The sequence below is a fragment of the Canis lupus genome, chromosome 13 (assembly GCF_048164855.1).
Source record: "Canis lupus baileyi chromosome 13, mCanLup2.hap1, whole genome shotgun sequence".
Lineage (NCBI taxonomy): Eukaryota > Metazoa > Chordata > Mammalia > Carnivora > Canidae > Canis > Canis lupus.
In genome coordinates, this window is record NC_132850.1 from 56,474,368 (window position 1) to 56,495,701 (window position 21,334).

General features: G+C 35.1%; 1 long non-coding RNA gene across 1 annotated transcript in view; it reads right to left on the minus strand.

Moving 5' to 3' along the window:
• Nucleotides 1-20,186, minus strand: part of LOC140603141 (uncharacterized) — a 57,348-nt gene extending 37,162 nt beyond the window's left edge. The window contains exons 1-4 of the long non-coding RNA XR_012006189.1: nucleotides 20,081-20,186; nucleotides 13,657-13,795; nucleotides 6,738-6,889; nucleotides 5,414-5,472 (exon numbers count right to left, since the gene is read on the minus strand). This is a non-coding gene — a long non-coding RNA (uncharacterized lncRNA). The remainder of the gene's footprint in view (nucleotides 1-5,413; nucleotides 5,473-6,737; nucleotides 6,890-13,656; nucleotides 13,796-20,080) is intronic.
• Between the last annotated feature and the right edge of the window lie 1,148 nt (nucleotides 20,187-21,334).

Consider the following 21,334-nt stretch of genomic DNA (forward strand, 5'->3'; position numbering starts at 1 on the left):
GAATTAATTAAACTTAGCATCACCGTTTAAATGTCTAATGGCTATCTTAAATATTAAAACGTTACAACTATCCATCTAGGTCCTCAAACCTAGAAATTACACTTGATTCTTCTTTTTCTCTCCATCCCCCATATTCATGCCAAAAGAACTCTCCCTTTAAATAATTAAGTCTGAGGATTTCTTTCTATATTGCCACCACGCTAGTCCAAACCAAAGTGGTCTCTCACTTGGATCACTGAACTAGCCTCTATGGTGAATGTCACTTTATTATCCGCCAGGCATATGAATCCTTTCTTACATTTAAAGAATGGGTCATGCAAAAGTTGCTTCCTGCTGATAAATTGAAATCACAAGGCATGTATTTCCCCAGATTTTGTTCTTGCAGAACTTCAGCAAACCACAGACAACTTCCCAGGACCTTGAGTCTGAAGCCCGTGACCCACAGAAGTGGAGCAATTAGAACATTAACAGGAGTCAATATGTAGAGTCTGAATACTACAGAGCTTCCAGGTGTTCAGTGAAGCTGTAACTGCAGCCCTATCAACCAGATATGAGATGGGATTCTGGTTGTGTTTCTGTCTATATCTTCAACCTTCTGGATGATTCTCTATGTTAACAATATGCTGACCAGGAAAAAAAAAATCACTTTCTGTTTAAACCAGCCAAAGCTGTTTGTTTTGTTTTGTTTTGTTTTGCTTGCAACCAGGAATTCTTTGAATAAAGCTCTGTAAGTTGTATCCATTCTTCATAGAGAATCCAAATGCCTGTATTAAATCTGATCTTGTCATTCCCTGACTTCAATCAACCAATGGAATTCCATCTCACTTAGAAACAATGATAGCTTCTCAAATGAAACATAGAGGGTCTATAAGATCAAATGGGATTTTACCTATAACCTACTTCTTGCCACTCAGCCTTTTGTTTCTTATATACCATCCAGAATGGCCTTCTTTGTATGCCTCAGACATAAAGGATATATTCCTTCTATAAGGTTCCAGCATTCACCTTCCTTCTAGATAACTGTCTACCCACAAATTTTCACACACTCAGTTTTTTTCAAATCAGTCGGGTCTTAGCTCAGATAACTCTTCAAACAAGTCTTCCTGGATTATCCAATTCAAATAGCCTTCCTCCAACCTACTCACATTCAGAAAAAGTGCCCAATTTCCTTCTTAACACTTACCACTATTGGAAACTATCTTGTTTTATTTGTTTCCTTTTCCTGCATGCATGCATACATAAGCTTTAAGAGAGCAAGTTCAAAAGTTCAGGGCCTAGAACAATATCTAGAACATTGGTAGGTGCTTTATTAATAAAATGTAAATCTGAAACAAGTTTTTAAGTCAAAAGAAAAAAAACAACAAATTTAACATCCATTTCCAAGAAAAGAACTTCAGTATTTATTACTTGCAAGAGAGTAAGAAGTAAGTAGAATAAAAGATGTTTCGTGTGGCATAACTCAGAAGAACTGGGATAATAGTGCCATCATTTTTGTAGATGGCTATTTTGAAGCCCCAAAACTCTCAAGCATGAGCACAATAGTCTAGAATTTTATTCAAGTGTATCACTTGTTAGAACTCACTGTATCTGTAAAGGTAATCATAGGAAAACTGTGATGAGGAAAAACAATTAGAAATATTCAAAACATGAAGAATTTCAGACTGTCAATGAGGAGAATCAGAGTCAAATGTATTTTTGCAAAGGAGAGATCTAAATGAAGAACCCAAATCCCTGGAGAAGCTCACAATGTGTGACATAGAGGAAAGTCATACAATTCCAGGTAAACTTTTCTTGCTATTTATACCTACATACAATTACTGAATTAAATAGGCATCCTTGTACATGTCTTATTAGGTACCCAGTAAAGATGGTCAAAGACACTTTCTGCGCTGCCTAGAAGAGGGTGAGGAAAGAAGATAGGGTAAGGAAAACTTGAGGAGAGAGTGAGAGAAGGAGGAGGACAGGGAGAGACAGAGAGAGAAAAGGGGAGAACACTGTTGCTGCTCTGCTAGTAGGCATATTTTTAGTGAACCCAGGGTTGCAACACTGAATCTGTTCCTCATTTTTTTTATCTCTCCACTGGAATATTTCTTTCCTTCTGTAGTATTGTAATTAGAACCATGATTTCACTATAAGTATTTCCATCTGAGCTCAAAACTAAAGAAAATTTTTTTTTTGCTTTGCTGACTGGTTCTTGTTTCACATACAACAGAACATACTGTGCATCTTATACTATAAAAGAATAAATATTTAACTCAACCTGATGGAACAGAGATAAAACATTATCTTTCTTATGTATGCAATTTACTCGATATATTTGAAATATTGCATGAGTGGCAGATGTTCAATCAGTACTGCAGAGATACCATATGTCTGCTTCCATTCTGAGTTCTTAAGGTAATCAAATATGGAGTAAAAGAAGTAAAATTAGCAGCTAATAAATTAAACATAATTAATACCTCATGTCTTAAGACAGACCAATGATATATATACTAACAGCTTAGCATTAATAGTGAAAGTGAAGGAAAAAAGTAATTTTCAGGATTTATCACAACAGAATTGTGCAAGCCAGTACCCAGATTTATGAGATTATTTCTTCTGTCCTTTATTTATGAACCAAATTCAAAATGAATGAAAGAATTGCTTGGTAGAGGTGGGGTGGAGGTGGATTTCAGCTTCTTCTCTAGTACTATCTGCCCTCAAGCAAGTGCAATGAAATAAGCTTTATACAATAGTGGGATAAACAGATCCATCCAGCGTATGCAACTTACTGACAACAAATCAATATGCTTTTTGGATTCAAGTCTGACAAAACCTAATAGCAAACAAGATGATAGTTCTCTGAAACAATCCTATACAGCAGTGCAAAAGATCTCTATCAAGCTTTTCTTTCTAAATACAATTCATATCCTACCTATTTCAAAACTGCTGACACTCTGCAGATGACTTCTGATATAATCTCTATAAGCTCCAAGTGGCTTAAATTTACTTATGTATTATAAAAAAAAAAAAAGAGGTGCAATACAGGCTTCAGAAAGCTCTATATGGAATTGTAGCAGCTAACATAGATTTTTAAGAGTTCCTGTGTCAGTTTCCATTTATATAATTCTTTTTTGAAAGAATAGCATTCAAAAATCCATATGCATAATTACATTAAATGCTGGATTTTTCTAGATCCTGTTATATTCAAAAAAAGAGATTTTATGCCAAATATACGCATTTGTAGTTAAATTGCATATAGACTTAGGGTGTCTGGCAATACACGATCATAGCTAACATTCTGTTTTATTTGCTGCCAGTGAATGTGAGGAGAAATTTGGAAAACTCTCCTTGCTAAGTATGAAGGAAATGGATCCTGGTGCCATTTGTTAAGCTTTAGAGTCTTGTATTGTACAGTGCAAAATATCATAAAATATGCTATTAATATCAAACTGTCTAGAAGTTCTCAGAAAGAACCATATTTATTTTCAAATGTCCCAGAAGAAAAATAACCTTAAACTTTACTGTAAATTTTTATACCACCTACATTATGGAGAAGGTCTATCAGTCCCCCAGTCTCATAAATAAATAAAACACATCTTCAGGGAGGGAAAGGAAAAAAAAACCTAAATAGTAACTCTTAAAATTTAATTGAAAGTTTCTTTGAAACTAAACATACATTGTCATGGCACTCTATTATACCCTATTTACCTTATAAATGTGGTAAAGAAAAATTTTTAGTATTAAAAAGGAAATATTCTTTGGTCAAAAACATTATAGCTAGATATTGAAATAATACAGTTGTAACTAAGTACCACTGATAACTGGGGTCATGCTTTGAAAAGCACTATAACATCAATTAAAATGAAGTGAAATATGCATAAAAACTCAAAATATATACCTTGGGGCAAAGGGAAGGTAGGATTGTCATAAGATAAAGAACAAGTAAAATCAACTTGTCTTTAAGCAAAGAATCTCCAAGGATAAAGGCGTAGGGGAGAGAGAATATATCTATAGATAAACCAGCATGAAAGAAATATCTAGCTTTACCTAACAGATACAAGAGAATAAAGTAAAATTTTAGCTCATATAATACGATCTTAAAATCATGTCAGTGAACTGTTTCTTCTGTGTTAGAAATACAGTTCTTTTAGGCTTTTAGAACCCATTTAATGCCCCAAATTCATATACATTCTAGCTAAGCAAAGTCCAAAAATCTTACAGCTAGAATAAGAGATTCTTATTACAGATATAAAGATTAGAAAAATGAAAATGATAATGTGTATGATTGAATTAATATTCTAATGTGAGCCAAATTCTATTTGGGTTAGATAGTTCCATATACTCACCACATTAATGCCCACAAAATCTAATGGGTATTACTAGGCATATTTGAAGGTGAGAAAACTGAGAGTAGAGATCAAAAATACTTTTAAATTCCTGAGGGTAGCAGCACTGGAACCCAAATATGTCTGCTTATAAAGGTTATATTATACCTTGGGTCATGAAATCAAGAAATGCGAGGACAATGTTAGTCATGGTTGTGGAAATGACCCAAAGGAAGCTAGGTTATACACTGATAAGGGCACTGTTAAGAAATTTTTTAAAAAAATTTCTTGCTTGGAAATTTGAATTGAGAAATATGGAGTACATAAGCAGTAGTATCCATGCATCCAACACCCTATTTGATCTGGCCTCTTGCAACAAATAGGTATTTCAGAAGTAATGTGTCAAAAATGAAACTCTTCATCTCCTCAAACTTCTTACTCCAATAATCTCTGTTAGCTCAGCAAATGGAACCATCAACAAAATCATTGCCATTAAATATGCATACCTAGTTTTTATTTTGGAATTATCCTTTCAAAAAATTAAGTTCTAAGAGGCTTGATATGTTTTCTGTCTTATTAATAATCATTTTACCTCAGCTCCTAATATGCTTGGCACAAAGTAGATGGTAGATAAATAACTCAAATTAATAAGAGGCCATGACTGATCTTATGAGTAGAATGGGTCAAACTTATCAGTAATAAGAAGCTAGACAATAGAAAGTAGACTAGACAAAGTGCTCATGAGGATTTCTAGTTTCTCATTCATCACTATTGGAAGAAGTCACTCTTCTGTCCTAACAATTAAAAAGTTAAACAAACTGAAAGGTCAACAACTCTTCTTAGATCTATCAGAGAAGTGAGGTCACAGGCAATTTGCTGCCTGTAAAATTGCAGATATCAACAAGAGAATAGAGAGTATTGCAACTTAGTAGAGTAGAAACCGTTGAGCAAAAATCTCCATGGGAACCAGTGCTTAAAGTAGGGAAACCTGAAATATAACTGATAAAATACTGGAAGGATCAACATGGACAAGTCTAAGAGATAAAAACTCCAGGGATACCTATTCATGGTAGGAGGAAAGGTCTCCATACTTCAGTGAATTTTACCTTCAGGAGCTGAACCAGATCCTCACAGTATATATTAGAGAAAAACCTTCTTGGGCTTCCTGCAGGGGGAAGAGAAAAAGAACCATTTTGAAGTATGCCAGAGTACTTGTTCCTCCTAAAATCAGCCCTCAGGAGAAACTAACCAGATCCTAACCTGCTAGGGTTTTATCAGAACATAACTGACCTGATGGGGAGGGGAGGATCCAAGCTCAATGTGGCTCTAGCTATCCAGCCTGATCTAAGTGAGACCAAGGAATACTAATGTGTGAGGTTTACAGCCCAGAGGTGCAGACCCAGTAAAAGACAGACCCAATCATAGGACTAGAGAGCATTTTTTCTCCCCTATATCTTACCACCACATTACTAAAGGACTGTTTATACCAGTTCCTTTTTCCAGTATTTCAAGTCTGGAAATCAAAGACAAAGTAAAAGGGAAAAAAAAAAACACAATTTGAAAAGACAAAGCAACTATCAGAACCAGACCTGGATAAGGCAGAGATGTTGGCAATATCAGACCAGGAATTAAAGCAACTATTTTTAGGATGCAAAGAGCAGACAACATGCAAAAAAGCAAACAAACAAAATCACAAAACAAAACAAAACAACAGATGGACAATGTAAGAAGAGGGATGAAATTCCTAAGAAAGAACAAAAAACAAATGCGAGAGACCAAAACCACGGTAATAGGAAAGAAGAATGCCTTTAATGAGTTCATTTGGACACTGGACACAACTGTGAAAAGAAACTCTGATTTGATGATCTCTTAGTAAAAGCTGATAAAACTAATAAAGACAAAAAAGACTGAAAAAAAAAAAAAAAGAAAAACCCTTGAATATCCAAGAATGGTGGGACAACTACAAAAGATGTAATATATACATAATGGCAATTCCAGAAGAAGAAAGAGAAAGGTAGAGAATAAATATTTGAAACAATAATAACTGAGAATTTCCCCATAATGAAATCAGACACCAAACCACAGATCTAGAAAACTCAGAGAATAACAAGCAGGAAAATAGCACCACCACTCTCCCAAAAATATGTATCATTTTAAACTACAAAAAAACAAACATAGAGAAAAATAGAAGATGTCTGGGAGGGAGGAAATACTTTACTTGTAGAGAAGCAAAGATACCAATTACATTCAACTTTTTATCAGGAACCATCAAGCAAGGAGAGGGTGGAGTGAAATATTTAAAGTATTGGGAGAAAAAGCCCAGCAACACAGAATTTGGAATCCAATGTAATTATCCTTTAAAAGGGAAGGAGAAATAAAGACTTTCTCAGACAAACAAAAATTGAAAAGATTTGTTGCCAGTAAACTCACCTTATAAGTCATGTTAAAAGGTCTTTAAGGACACCTGAGTAGCTGAGCATCTGCCTTTGGCTCAGGTCATGATCCAGAGGTCCTGGGATGGAGTCCTGTAGCCTATGTCTCTGCCTCTCTTTCTGTGTCTCTCATGAATAAATACATAAAATCTTTAAAAAAAAAAAAAAGAAGGTCTTTAGAGAGAAAGAAAATGATATGGATAAGAAACTCACATCTACAAAAAGTAGGACAAGCATCCAAGAAGGAATAGGTGAAGGTAAAATAAAAACTTTTATCTTTTTTATTATTAATTGATCTAATAGATAACAATGTGTTCAAAATGATTAAAGAACAATATAGTATACATTTAATTATATATTCAATTATATATGCTTATGTATATATGTATACTTATATGAAATGAATGACAGCAATGGTATAAGGGATAGGAGGGAAGAATTAACATTATTTTGTTATTTTAAGATACTCACATATAACTCATGAAATAGCATAATGTTATTTGAAAGTGGATTTGTATTAGTTGTAAATGTATATTGCAAATTCTAGGGTAGCTACTAAAATAGTTAAAAAAAACCTGCAAGTGATACCCTAAGGAAGGGGAGAAAATAAAATCATATAAAATATTCAATTAAAACTTCCAATAAAAGCAGAAGAATGGAAGGCAAGAACAGAATCAAAGCACAAGGACAACAAATAGAAAAGAGTAGCAAATCTGACTGGTATTAATCCAATATATCAATAATCATTAGGAGCTCAATAGTCTAAATACACCCATTAAAAGAGATTGTCAGAGTGGATCAAAAAGCAAGACCCATTTGATTGTCTGCAAGAAACTTATCTTAAATATAAAGACATATAAATATTAAAAGTCAATGGGTGGAGAATGATAAACCATATTAACGTCAATCATAAGAAAGAAGGAGTAGCTATATTAATTTCAGACATAGCCGAATTCACACCAAAGAAAGTTATTGGGGATAAAGAGTGGCATCTCATGATGATAAAGGGGTCAATTCTGTGAGAAGACACAATAATATTTGACATGTATTCACTTAACAAAGGATAAAAAGATGAGACAAAACTGATAGAAATGCAAGTTGAAATCAATAAATCCATTATTATAGTTGGAGACTTCAACACCTCTATCAGAAGTGGATACAGCCAACAAGCAGAAAATCAGTAAGGATATAGTTGAACCCAATAACACAATCAATCAACTGGATATAATGGGCAAGTATAGACTACCTATCCGACAATAGCAGAATACACATTTTTCCCTAGCTCACATGGAACATTTATCAAACTAGACCACTTTCTGGGGCATAAACTAACCTAAAAAGATAGAAATTATGCAATGTCTACTGTCAGTCCTCAGTAGAATTAAAATAGAAATCAATAACAGAGCAATAGCTGAAAAATCCCAAAATAGCTGGAAATTAAGCAGTATGTTTCTAAATAACACATGAGTGAAAGAAGCACTCAGAAATTTTTAAATACTTGTGCTAAATGGAAAGGAAAACACAACTTATCAAAATTTGTGTGATGCAATGAAAGCAATGCTCATGCTCCTAGCTAATAAAAGGATATATACAAAGGCACATACATTGAAGAGGAAGAAATAAAACTGTCTGCAAATGGCATAATCATCTATGTAGAAAACTGAAAAAAATAGACAAAAGATCTTCTGGAACTAAAAAGTGGTTATAGCAGGATGACAGGATCCAATGTTGATACACAAAAGTCAATTATTTTCCTATATACTGGAAATACACATATGGATATTGAAATTTAAAAAAATGGTATTATTTATATCAGTACCCTCCAAAATGAGATATTTAGGTGTAAATCTAACAAAATATCTATAAGATCTATATAAGGAAAACTATATGTATAAGATCTATATAAGGAAAACAAGCTCTGATGAACAAAAACAAAACCCAAAATACATGGAGAGAAATTCCATGTTCTTGGGTAGGAAGACTCAATACTGTTAAGATACCAGTTCTTCCCAAATTGATCTATAGATTCAGTGCAATCCCAATCAAAGTTATAGTAAGCTATTTTGTAGATATTGACAAACTGATCCTAAAATTGGAAAGTTCCAGAAGAGACAATAATATTGAAAGAGAAGAGCAAAGTTGGAAGACTGAAGACAACTGGACTTGGTGACTTACTATAAAGCCACAGTAACCAATATAGTACGGTACTGGTGAAAGAATAGATCAATAAATGAATAGAACGAAAGAGAGCCCAGAAATACACCTATATAGTTAACCTACTTTGACAAAGGAGCAATGGCAAGACAATGGAGCAAAGACAGTCTTTTTAACAAATGGTGCTGGAACAATTGAATAGACATATTAAAAAAAAAAAAAGCGAAAGAGAGAGAGAAAGAGGAAGGAAGGAAAGAAGGAAGGAAGGAACCTGGACTCAGACTGTACACCATTCACAAAAGTTAACGCAAATAGATTGCAGATATAAATGTAAAATGCAAAACTATAAAACTGGAAAGTTACAGAGAAAACAGCCTAGATGACCTTAGGTTTGGGATAACTTTTGAGACATAATAGCAAAAGCACAATTCATGAAAGAAAGAATTGATAAGCTAGACTTGATTAAAAATTTTTTTTATTGGTGTTCAATTTACCAACATACAGAATAACCCCCCGTGCCCGTCACCCAATCACTCCCACCCCCCATCCTCCTCCCCTTCCACCACCCCTAGTTCGTTTCCCAGAGTTAGCAGTCTTTACGTTCTGTCTCCCTTTCTGATATTTCCCACACATTTCTTCTCCCTTCCCTTATATTTCCTTTCACTATTATTTATATTCCCCACATGAATGAGAACATATAATGTTTGTCCTTCTCCGACTGACTTACTTCACTCAGCATAATACCCTCCAGTTCCATCCACGTTGAAGCAAATGGTGGGTATTTGTCGTTTCTAATGGCTGAGGAATATTCCATTGTATACATAGACCACATCTTCTTTATCCACTCATCTTTCGATGGACACCGAGGCTCCTTCCACAGTTTGGCTATTGTGGACATTGCTGCTATAAACATCGGGGTGCAGGTGTCCCGGCGTTTCATTGCATCTGTATCTTTGGGGTAAATCCCCAACAGTGCAATTGCTGGGTCGTAGGGCAGGTCTATTTTTAACTCTTTGAGGAACCTCCACACAGTTTTCCAGAGTGGCTGCACCAGTTCACATTCCCACCAACAGTGTAATTTTCTCCGCAATCTCTCCAACTTTTGTGGTTTCCTGCCTTGTTAATTTGCCCCATTCTCACTGGTGTGAGGTGGTATCTCATTGTGGTTTTGATTTGTATTTCCCTGATGGCAAGTGATGCAGAGCATTTTCTCATGTGCATGTTGGCCATGTCTATGTCTTCCTCTGTGAGATTTCTGTTCATGTCTTTTGCCCATTTCATGATTGGATTGTTTGTTTCTTTGGTGTTGAGTTTAATAAGTTCTTTATAAATCTTGGAAACTAGCCCTTTATCTGATATGTCATTTGCAAATATCTTCTCCCATTCTGTAGGTTGTCTTTTAGTTTTGTTGACTGTATCCTTTGCTGTGCAAAAGCTTCTTATCTTGATGAAGTCCCAATAGTTCATTTTTGCTTTTGTTTCTTTTGCCTTCGTGGATGTATCTTGCAAGAAGTTAGAACTCATACAGCAATTCGGTAGCGTGGCAGGATACAAAATCAATGCCCAGAAATCAGTGGCATTTCTATACACTAACAATGAGACTGAAGAAAGAGAAATTAAGGAGTCAATCCCATTTACAATTGCACCCAAAAGCATAAGATACCTAGGAATAAACCTAACCAAAGATGTAAAGGATCTATACCCTCGAAACTATAGAACACTTTTGAAAGAAATTGAGGAAGACACAAAGAGATGGAAAAATATTCCATGCTCATGGATTGGCAGAATTAATATTGTGAAAATGTCAATATTACCCAGGGCAATATAGACGTTTAATGCAATCCCTATCAAAATACCATGGACTTTCTTCAGAGAGTTAGAACAAATTATATTAAGATTTGTGTGGAATCAGAAAAGACCCCGAATAGCCAGGGGAATTTTAAAAAAGAAAACCATATCTGGGGGCATCACAATGCCAGATTTCAGGTTGTACTACAAAGCTGTGGTCATCAAGACAGTGTGGTACTGGCACAAAAACAGACACATAGATCAATGGAACAGAGAACCCAGAAGTGGACCCTGAACTTTATGGTCAACTAATATTCGATAAAGGAGGAAAGACTATCCATTGGAAGAAAGACAGTCTCTTCAATAAATGGTGCTGGGAAAATTGGACATCCACATGCAGAAGAATGAAACTAGACCACTCTCTTGCACCATACACAAAGATAAACTCAAAATGGATGAAAGATCTAAATGTGAGACAAGATTCCATCAAAGTCCTAGAGAAGAACACAGGCAACACCCTTTTTGAACTCGGCCACAGTAACTTCTTGCTAGACTTCATTAAAATTAAAATTTTCTTTTCTACAAAAAGCACAATATGATGTTATACTGGTGGATATATGTCATTATACATTTGTCCAAATCCATAGAATGTAGAACACCAGTTGCAAACCTCAATGTCTGGGTAAAAATAATAATGTATGTAAGTTCATTAGTTGTGACAAATGTAACACCATGGTGGGGGCTGTTGACAGTGGGAAGACTATGCATATGTGGAGGCAGAAGGTCTATGGGAAATCTGTATGTTCAGCTCAATGTTGCTAAGATCTAAAAACTGCTTTAAAAAATAAAGTCTATTAAAAAAAAAACTGGTCATGAGAGAAGTTAGAAGATATACCAAAAGAATTAGAGACGGGGAGTATCTGCTTTGTAAATGGTGAAATTTTAAAATAAAGATTCACATATCTACTTCTGAGGTTCTAGATCATTTAGTTTCAGTGTCCATTAGACCTGGAGTTCCTACATTTGCTGCTCTAGAGTTTTTATGATTTCCTATCTCTCTTATTGCCTCCTACATACTTAAAGTACACTCTGCCCATAGTGTTTGAATTACTGTGAGTGAGTCTCTGTTCCTGGGAACAATAAAAATATTAAGAAAGATAAACTAATAAATAAGGAGTGGGGAAAGAGGAAAAGAAACATATAAGTGTCATCAAATATGAAAAAAAGTAAAGTGTATATGTGTCGGGGGTGAATATGTATATATGTGCATATGTATACATAGCTATGGTGCTGGTAGTGAGGGCAGAAATAGTGAAGGAGGGGGCAGAGTAGGAGTTGATGACAGATTGCAATAAGTTTAAATGCAATTTTTAACCCTTACAACAGATAGAATACAAATGAATTAAATATTTTAAAATTTTACCATACCTTTAGGAATATAAAACTTTATAAGGCCACTGCTTTCAAGAGCAGGAGCCATAATTGACTTTCCTAACACATGGAAACAGATATACAGAGCTGGACAAAATGAGGCGATAGAAGAAAATGCCCCATATGAAAGAACAAGACAAAATCGCATCAAGAGAACTGAATAAATGGAGATAAGTTGTGTCTGATGGAGAATTTTAAGCACTGACCATAAAGATACTCATTGGATTTAGGAAAAGGGTGGAGGACCTCAGTTTAATCCTTAACAAAGAGATAGAAACAATAATAATAATAAGCAATCAGAGATGAAGAGCTTAATAACTGAAATTAAAAATATGGATGGAATAAATAATAGACGTGAAGAAGCAGAAAAATGGATCAGCATCCTGAAGAACAGAGTAATGGAAAACAACCAAATTGAATAGAAGAGAAAAAATAATAAATGAAAATAAATTTAGGGAACTCAGTGACACCATCAATTGAAGTAATATTTTCATTATAGGGATCCCAGAAGGAGAAATGAGAGAAAAAATTAAAAAATAAAATTGCCATATGATCCAGGAACCCCACCACTGGGTATTTACCCTCAAAACACAAAAACAGTAATTCAAAAAGATATATGCACCGCTATGCTTATTGCAGCATTGTTTACAATATTCAAATTATGGAAGCAGCCCAAGTATCCATTGATAGATGAATGGATAAAGAGGACGTGATACACACACACACACACACACACACACACAATAGAATTTCACTCAGTCATAAAAAAGAATGAAATATTGCCATTTGCAGCAACATGGATGGATCTAGAGTTTAGTGTTCAGCAAAATAAGTTGTCAGAAAAAGATTAATACCATTTGATTTCAGTCATATGTGGAATTTAAGAAACAAAAAAATGAACAAATAAAAAGAAAAATAAATCATGAAACAGACTTTTTTTTAAAAGATTTTATTTATTTACTCATGAGAGACAGAGACAGAGACAGAGAGAAGCAGAGACACAGACAGAGGGAGAAGCAGACTCCGTGCAGGAAACCTGTTGTGGGACTCGATCTCGGGTCTTCAGGATCACACCCTGGGCCGAAGGTGGATGCTCAACCACTGAGCCGTCCAGGGATCCCAAAAAACAGACTCCTAACTATAGAGAACAAAGGATGGCTACCAGAGGGGAGGGAGGTGGGGTGATGAGCGAACTAGACGGAAGGGATTAAGAGTACCTGTGTCGTGATCAGCACTGAGTAATGTCAAAACTGTTGAATCACTATATTATACACCTAAAACAATATGACACTGTACATCAACTATACTCGAATGAATTTTTTTAAATGAATATAAAACTTTAAATGAGAGGTCAACCATCCCCTCCGAGATCTGTTTGCACTTTACCTGAACATCACTAGCAAAATCATTTCTGCAGATCTCTATAAGCTTACTTACTCATTGTATAGTTTTCTACTATTTCTGTGATAATTTAACACAGAGATTTGGTGGCTTAGATCTACAAAAAATGTCTTATCTTCTAGTTCTGCCAGTCAAAAGCCTACCACAAGTCTCACTGGGCTAACATCCAGATGTCGGCAGAGCTGTGTTCCCTTTTGGGGTCTCTAAGGGAAAATCCATCTGCTTGCTTTTCCAGCTTCTAGAAGCTACCCCCATTCCTTGAATCCTCTCGCCTTCGTAGATCTGCAAAACAAGTAAAAGTCCGTTGAGTCTCTAAGCACATTAGTCTGACTCTCCTTCTTCCGCTTTAAAGATCCTTCTGATTACATTGGGCCCACCAGTTAATCTAGAATAATCTCTATATTTTAAAATAAACTAATTAGCAACCATAACTCCGAATGCAACCTTAATTCCCCTTTGCTGTATAACAAAACACATCTCAGGTCCTGGGTATTAGGGTGTGGACATCTTTAGGAGCCCATGACTCTGCCTACCCTACTCTTGTACCTCTCTCCACCTTCTAGGGAGTTGCATCAAGTCCCTCAATTTTAATCCATTTAATGGAATATTTAACATTCATTGAGTGCTACCTATATACCAATCAATGTGCCAAACATGTTATGTAACTATGTAAACAAATATATGTGGGTCGGGAATAGGGAAGGGGACAGTCACTTTAGCTTTGTATACCTGAAAACCCCCACTCCTGCTTCATCTCAAGTATGCAGTTCACTTAGTTTCCTTCCCAGCCCTATGGACTTTTAGCCAAAAGAAAATCGTACTCTTCTGGTAAAAAGAACACATAGGAACATAATTTTCTTTCCCCAGCCCATCCATACCCCCATTGTGTGTATATGCTTCATTGTCACCGTTGCTGTGCTTGCTGATACCTAAATCCAATCTTATTTTTAATTTTATTTTTCTAAAGATTTTATTTATTTGCTTGAGAGAGAGAGAAAGAGAGAGAGAGAGAGAGCAGAGCACAGCAAGAGAAGGAGAAGCAGACTCCTCACTGAGCATAGAGCTGAGCACGGGGCTGTATCCCAGGACCCTGAGAACATGACCTGAGCCAAAGGTAAATCCTTAACTGAGTCACCTTCTATGATTCAATCTTTAAAGAATAATTATTTTGCTCTATAATCAGAAAAAGTCTTAACATGCTGCAATTTCATATGAATACTTTCTTAGGAATGAACTGCGTTAAAGCAGGATGATAATTTTTTAAGGATGTTTCCTATTTTTGTTTCTAGATAAAACTTTATTGCTATTGCTACTGTCTTGGAAGAAGTGGGAAGAGGCAAGATGTAGATATTAAACATGCTTTTCACTGCTCCCTCCCAGAACTTCTACTTCTTTGGTTTTCTTTCTATCTCATCCTCTTTTTCTCCCTCCCCTTCTTTCCTTCTTCCCATTATCAAGCCCCTCATGTATTCAGAGCTTTTTTTTTTTTTTTTACACTAGCTTTCTTTTCTAGGAATACTATGAAAATAACAAGTAAGTTTTGTTATAAAAAAACTCTCAAGAAAATAGTCACTTGGCAAAATAAAGTGGCCTACAAATATTTTCCTATACCTTCATACTGTGGTCAAGACGGTGTTTCAAATATAAACGCACACGAACAAATAGTGTTCCAGTCCAAAAGACATAAGAAATAAATATTTTATGCAGGAAAAGATTAAATTTTAAAAATGCATATTTATGGCCTATCACTTGAAATTTGGATTTAATGAAAGAATTGAAAACAAGAACTAAATCAAGATAAAAACTGTTACCATTCTTCCTGGCAATGGAATGTCTTTGTCATAAAGTAACCATAGATTGAATTCTTTTCTATTTTTTTTGAGTTCATACATTCTATTTAAAGTAGACTTCTTTCTCCTAAGAATGTTAATTATTACTAAGGATGTAGAAGTTCTCTACAAATCATAGATGCACACTGGCCCCAAAGATAACATTTCAATCAATTATTTAGGGACCAAGCAAGCAACAACTATTTAATGTTTATTTATTTTTCAGAACAGAAATGGAATTGGCATTATAGGACAAAAACTCAGTCTTTTATAACAGCCAATACAGGACAAAACACTTAAAAGACTCATTTTATTAGACATACCCTGGTGCTCTTTCATTCTGTGGTACAGTTACTTGATATATCTATTTCCGGAGTTACTCTGTACTTACCATCCCATCATAATGCAGGAACTCTCAGGGTTTAGCTAAGCACTCAGGACTGCAGAAGCTGACTTTCACTGATGATTTTGTGCTGCTTCTTCAAACACCCCATTTTCTCTGACTTATCTCCATCCAATCATCTTTCCACAGACATTATTACCCACCTGTTCTACATCAGAAGCTAGGTTCTGATAATTCAAATGTAGAAAGGTTTTATAAAATGATCTGGTCCCTTCCTCACAGAGTCCAGTCAAATGAGGCAAAGATATGTAAGCAAGGTGATGAGTAGTCTAAGACAATGTCTTTCAAGCTTTTTAAAACATCATCCATAATAAAAGAAATAAACACTCTGTTTCAATCTAGTAGATACATATGTTGAGGTGGGAGGGATGATTCACAAAGCAATATTATTGTTGTGCATGATACATTCTGATAGTTTTTATTTTGTTTGTTCTATTTCTTATTTTTCATGCTGATCAAGACCTATTAATTTTTTTAGTGATCCACCATGTTACAATTCAAAGTTTTAAAAAATGTGGTTCTAGTAATATATATAGATTTTTAAAAATCCAAAAGCTGGGGACTTAGTACTTTGCATTCACTATGGCATCCCCAAATGATGAGCGAATTCTCAGGCATACGTTAGCTAACATAACCCAGCATAAGCCTGTTGGGTGGATGGATAGATGGATTAATGCATGGATGGGTGGGTGGGGGGAGGGATGAATGGATGGACGGATGGATAAAATAAATGTTTTCATCAGTCCCTAATTCTTCATAAGTAATCAGGAAAAATTTTACTGGAAAGGGAAATCCTAAGGTAAGATATGTAACATTAGATATATTTTTCAGAGAAAATTATTACCTACTTGCCTGCAAAGATCCAAAGGTATGAGAGATCATGGGATGTTTGAGATATAGCAAATAAATAAGAATGACAAGTGCATTTTCTTTCCAGGTGACAAACTCATTTGGCCTCTTAGCTTTGCATTTTATCCATACACTAATGATACCAAATCTGTATCTTCAGTCTCAACCTTCATCTGAGCACCATAGACTTATTTACAACTCTCTCCTTAAAGTCTTCACTTGGATATCCAATAGCCATGCCACACGTAGCATTTCCAAAGCAAAAATCCTCTAGTTCCTATTCTTTCCAATTTACTTCCCACTCCTCCCGTGTTAATTGGCTCACCATCTACACATTCAATGAGCCAAAATTAAGAGTCTTCCCAGAGAGTCTTATTTCAGAATCTCTACTTCTCATCGATCAGCAAATCTTTTACTTCCACCTGCAAGATACATTGGAATTTGATGAATTCTCATGAGCTCTCTTGCTACCAGTTAGTACAAAACATGGTCCTCTGTTGGCTGAATGACTGACTGTATTTGTTCTTTAGCTGATATTTTCTGCTTCCATTTTTGCAAATACCCCCTCCTAAACAAACACCGATGTGGCCAGAGGAAGCTTTTTAAAGGGTAACTCTTATCTTCCTCGCTTAATATTTTTCATTAGCTTCTCATTGCACTTAGAAGTTAAAGTACAACTTAACAATTTAATTTAATGTTAAACTGCAATTAAAATACTTATTTGCTCTGACAAATGCCAACATATGCTATAGAATGGTGATTAGATTTTAAAGCTTGACTGCTTATGTAACAGATTCCACCACTCACTAGCTATGACTTTTTCTAAGTTATCTGGGGCAAGCCATTTGTTTACTTTTTGCTCAGTTTCCTTATTAGCAAAGTAGAGATTAATAACAGTGCCTTTCCAATGAGATATTGTTTGGATTAAAATCTCATTAGATGATGAGTTAATGTTTCTCTGAGATAATATTTGGCATATTATGTGCGTTACATGGGATTATTATCATTACTCCTCTTCTTGTTAATCGAATAATTATTAGACTCCATTTGGACCTGCTGACTTTTTCAATGTAACTTTAAACCTATCTTCTCCAGCCCCTCTCAACTATATGCCATCTACTTTGGCCTTTGCAGTTTTGCAGGGGCTCTTTATAGTTGTTCTTTCCTGATGTTTCCTACTCCAGCTATTTGTATAAATGGATTATTTCAAGTCTTAACTCAGGCATCACTTCCACTGGTGGCTCTCTCCTCACCATCCTACCTGGAGTAGCCCTCATTCCCTCTCCCCGGTTTAGTCACTGTATCTCATGCCCTCTTTTTTTCTCAGAACATATCACTATCTTTACTTATTTTATGGTTTGCTTTTTAGGGGAGGGTTTGTTTATTACTCATCTCTGCCTATGGAAATGTAAGCTCCTTTAACAAAAAATGCAAATAATGGGTACTCAAAGTATTTGAAAAATGATGACTGTATGTATCTATGTAAGTATGTGTATATACTGTATACACCCACTTGTATATGTTATACATACACGTTCAATTTATGAGAAAAAAATGCAGAAATCACAGCTAGACATGTTTTTATGGCTTTTGGAAAGGAACCTCATTTTATTTTATAAGTCTGGGACCACCATTGAAGTAATCATTAAAGCACTAGAGCAGCATGATCAGATTTTTAAGTTATAAAGATTACTCTGGTAGCAGAGTAGAGAATGTCTTGGAATGGATAAGACTGAAGGACGTTCTATCAGTTACAAGTCTTGAAAAGAATCCATTTGAGATAAGTGTCTAAACTACAGCAATGCCAGTAGAGATAAAAAAAAAATAGCCAGTATTCAAGAGTTACTTAAATATGATTGCTGTATCCTAGTAAGTACCAATATGTGGGATTCTTTTGGCTTACCCGCAGTAGTGTTCCCAAATTGACTGTACTCAAATCCAAAGATTTATGAGAAGCGCATATGGTGATTAAATATGTAAATTAAGTGTAACTGTTAATTTTAGAGCCTTAGGTAGAAGCTACTTTTCCTGTTGAGATATAAAGAGAACAGCATCTCATTTAAACCAAAGCTTCTGTCTTTTGTTGTCACTTCCTTCAGCATTATTAAACATGTTATTAAACCCAGTTTACATCCTGGCTCCTATAAGAAGTAAGAAGGTTGAGTGACCAGGAAGTATATTAAGCATATTTCACATTATACCTGAGACTACCTTTCCTGGCAATATTCTGGTTGAGCCTCTTCCTACAGCAGACATTACCAAGATTTTAGCTTATTCATGTTTGTTTGTTTTTTAAGAGATCTTGTTTCTCCCTTCAATCCAGCTTCCATTAGAACCCAATTTATCAAACAGGTCCAAAATCCAAAGCATACCATGTTCAAATTATTTTCATTAGGCTCTGAGTCCCAAATACATTAATGAATGGACTGAGTTTATGTTTTACTTTTCATGTCATGTAAGTTCATAAGCTACAAAATAATAAAAGACGGATTGGTCCAGAATAGCTTGAGAACCTCTAAAAAAGGCAATGTTGCCTAACTTCACATGCTGGCCTATCAGATTATGTGACCCTGTTAAAATATTATTAACGTGGATTTAAAAAATGGGTGGGGAATTGAGTAGGATTTTCATATTTTTAACATGGATGACTAGATGGATGATAGACTCATTCACCAAAGAGGCAATAAAGGCATATATTTGACAAGATTTTTAAAAATATTTGCTTTGAGGAACCATTGGCAGTTCCCTGATATAAATTATATGTACCTCCTATCTCTTCAAGATAGATCTAAAGACAGGGGACTTGTCGCTAACAAACCCTTATGATACAGGTTTCAAAGCTGTATCATCCTTACTTACTCTGGGGGGTAGAAGTCAACCCAAACCAAAAGCCAATGAGCTAGTTAGTGTACATTTAAAATTAGAAACCAGATGTTTTCCCTTCTACCATGGGTTTTTGCTTCTATTAACTTGCAAACTAATTTATTTCACACATTTTTCTCATTTGCTTCCTCCATAATAGAACTTCTAATTGTCCTCACTCATGGCTTTTTTATTCAGAAGACAAAAGGTGTGAAAGATTAAGAGAAGAAATGGATAAAATGCAGGAAGAACACAGATTAAAGATATTCAACCCCAGAGATGCCTGAACTCTTTAAGTCCTGCCTTTTGGTCATAGGAAAGGCTGTGAAATATCCATGATTTTGAATCCTATACAAGAAATTCTACTTTTTTTGTCTCTATAACTCACAATTTCTTGCTAATTTTCTTGTAATATTAAAGGATGCAATTAGTTAAGAGTTCCATATTTATTTTTAGATTTATTGATCTTCTGACAAAATCCTAATTATGGGTCATCTGAGAGAATAAAAGAGGTTCACGAACTTCATTTTACTAGACATATATTTAGAAATGCAGACTTATTCTATGCAATTTCCTAATATAGAATTGGAAGGAATAACTGTCAGGCCACCATCTGTCTCTCACCTTCCTCTGGCAGTTGCTGTTCCAGGCATGATCTCACTCTTGGAGAGCAGTTCCTGGAAACCATCACATGCAAAAACTGGCAAAGAAGAGACAGTGTGCTCACACCTGATAGAACAGAGGAACCGGTTTAGAAGAGTCTATGAATACTATTTTATCTCAATGTCTAGACTAATAAAATTAGGTTATGGTTAGCAAAAAAAATGTGGTTATTTGAAAGTTATTGCCAAGACATCTGGAAACTTAATAGACGTTCCAGAGGTCTTTGACCAAATGTTACCTTTTTTAACTATAAAAAGGCTATCCTGACCCTTTCTAAATGATATATTAGCTGACCTTTGGCAATAAAATGTTAGGACTGCTGTGAAGGAACCTCACTCATTTCTATAGAGAGGCACATATCTGGCTGCTACTTCCTCCCTCAAGTTTCAGATAATGAAAAGCACATTGCGTACCACTTGAATAAATTTAAAACAAAACAAAGCAATAGAAATAGTTTCACATTTGCCTCTGATTGCATTTTATATTTTGTCAGCTATGGCTTTATGTTCACTTTTTTTCCTTTAGCACCTCTGAACATGATATTTATATCTTTTAAAAAAAAATGATTAGCAATTCTTAACTTGTATTACATAATAAAAGAGAAAAGAAATACTCAGGTATAATGTTAAACATTCTCTTTCTGCTAAATCCATTGTAAATCACTGCAGCATATAAATGTTAGAGTTCAAAAGTTGAACGAATCGACTGACCTTAAAGTCCATGTTTCTGATTCTCAAGACATATATTTGACTTTTATAAATCTCAAATTCCACCAGTTTGTATAGTAAAATTGGTTTTGGAGGATGCTGCTAAGTATAGAGATACCAAATTTGTTTTTCTTCTCATAGAATGCATTCTTGACTCGGTTGTTAGAATGGCTTTTGGGCCAGGAAAATAGAAGAAATAATTTTAAAAACTATATTTTCGGGCAGCCCAGGGGGCTTAGTGGTTTAGTGCCACCTTTGGCCCAGGGCCTGATCCTGGAGACCCAGGATGGAGTCCCACGTCAGGGTCCCTGCATGGAGCCTGCTTGTCTCTCTGCCTGCATCTCTGCTCCTCTCTCTCTCTCTCTCTGTCTCTCTCTCATGAATACATAAATAAAATATTTTTAAAAAATTATATTTTCACAAGATTTATAATTTAAATTACTTAGATAATTCATATTAATTAATTCTATGTGCTGGGAAAGAAAGCTCTTATTACTCTCATTCTATC